This window comes from Haemaphysalis longicornis, unplaced genomic scaffold (assembly GCF_048455015.1).
Source record: "Haemaphysalis longicornis isolate Haplotype H1 unplaced genomic scaffold, Haemaphysalis longicornis Haplotype H1 scaffold_10, whole genome shotgun sequence".
Classification (NCBI taxonomy): Eukaryota; Metazoa; Arthropoda; class Arachnida; order Ixodida; family Ixodidae; genus Haemaphysalis; species Haemaphysalis longicornis.
The window spans coordinates 32,111,130-32,113,331 of NW_027526204.1; positions in this window are offsets into that span (position 1 = coordinate 32,111,130).

Consider the following 2,202-nt stretch of genomic DNA (forward strand, 5'->3'; position numbering starts at 1 on the left):
CAGGTAGTGAATGCGTTGTATCAGCAGCTTCTTGACGTAGTTTGAATGAGTCAAGGATATAAGGCGCATTCGCAGCCTTTCATTCTGTGTCGGTTTTGTGGCGCAGTGAGAAGAGCACTATGTACCTCGCGTTCCGCCCCACAGGTAGTGAATGCGTTGTATCAGCAGCTTCTTGACGTAGTTTGAATGAGTCAAGGATATAAGGCGCATTCGCAGCCTTTCATTCTGTGTCGGTTTTGTGGCGCAGTGAGAAGAGCACTATGTACCTCGCGTTCCGCCCACAGGTAGTGAACGCGTTGTATCAGCAGCTTCTTGACGTAGTTTGAATGAGTCAAGGATATAAGGCGCATTCGCAGCCTTTCATTCTGTGTCGGTTTTGTGGCGCAGTGAGAAGAGCACTATGTACCTCGCGTTCCGCCCACAGGTAGTGAATGCGTTGCATCAGCAGCTTCTTGACGTAGTTTGAATTAGTCAAGGATATAAGGCGCATTCGCAGCCTTTCATTCTGTGTCGGTTTTGTGGCGCAGTGAGAAGAGCACTATGTACCGTCGCGTTCCGCCCACAGGTAGTGAATGCGTTGTATCAGCAGCTTCTTGACGTAGTTTGAATGAGTCAAGGATATAAGGCGCATTCGCAGCCTTTCATTCTGTGTCGGTTTTGTGGCGCAGTGAGAAGAGCACTATGTACCTCGCGTTCCGCCCACAGGTAGTGAATGCGTTGTATCAGCAGCTTCTTGACGTAGTTTGAATGAGTCAAGGATATAAGGCGCATTCGCAGCCTTTCATTCTGTGTCGGTTTTGTGGCGCAGTGAGAAGAGCACTATGTACCTCGCGTTCCGCCCACAGGTAGTGAATGCGTTGTATCAGCAGCTTCTTGACGTAGTTTGAATGAGTCAAGGATATAAGGCGCATTCGCAGCCTTTCATTCTGTGTCGGTTTTGTGGCGCAGTGAGAAGAGCACTATGTACCTCGCGTTCCGCCCACAGGTAGTGAATGCGTTGTATCAGCAGCTTCTTGACGTAGTTTGAATGAGTCAAGGATATAAGGCGCATTCGCAGCCTTTCATTCTGTGTCGGTTTTGTGGCGCAGTGAGAAGAGCACTATGTACCTCGCGTTCCGCCCACAGGTAGTGAATGCGTTGCATCAGCAGCTTCTTGACGTAGTTTGAATGAGTCAAGGATATAAGGCGCATTCGCAGCCTTTCATTCTGTGTCGGTTTTGTGGCGCAGTGAGAAGAGCACTATGTACCTCGCGTTCCGCCCACAGGTAGTGAATGCGTTGTATCAGCAGCTTCTTGACGTAGTTTGAATGAGTCAAGGATATAAGGCGCATTCGCAGCCTTTCATTCTGTGTCGGTTTTGTGGCGCAGTGAGAAGAGCACTATGTACCTCGCGTTCCGCCCACAGGTAGTGAATGCGTTGTATCAGCAGCTTCTTGACGTAGTTTGAATGAGTCAAGGATATAAGGCGCATTCGCAGCCTTTCATTCTGTGTCGGTTTTGTGGCGCAGTGAGAAGAGCACTATGTACCTCGCGTTCCGCCCACAGGTAGTGAATGCGTTGTATCAGCAGCTTCTTGACGTAGTTTGAATGAGTCAAGGATATAAGGCGCATTCGCAGCCTTTCATTCTGTGTCGGTTTTGTGGCGCAGTGAGAAGAGCACTATGTACCTCGCGTTCCGCCCACAGGTAGTGAATGCGTTGCATCAGCAGCTTCTTGACGTAGTTTGAATGAGTCAAGGATATAAGGCGCATTCGCAGCCTTTCATTCTGTGTCGGTTTTGTGGCGCAGTGAGAAGAGCACTATGTACCTCGCGTTCCGCCCACAGGTAGTGAATGCGTTGCATCAGCAGCTTCTTGACGTAGTTTGAATGAGTCAAGGATATAAGGCGCATTCGCAGCCTTTCATTCTGTGTCGGTTTTGTGGCGCAGTGAGAAGAGCACTATGTACCTCGCGTTCCGCCCACAGGTAGTGAATGCGTTGCATCAGCAGCTTCTTGACGTAGTTTGAATGAGTCAAGGATATAAGGCGCATTCGCAGCCTTTCATTCTGTGTCGGTTTTGTGGCGCAGTGAGAAGAGCACTATGTACCTCGCGTTCCGCCCACAGGTAGTGAATGCGTTGCATCAGCAGCTTCTTGACGTAGTTTGAATGAGTCAAGGATATAAGGCGCATTCGCAGCCTTTCATTCTGTGTCGGTTTTGTG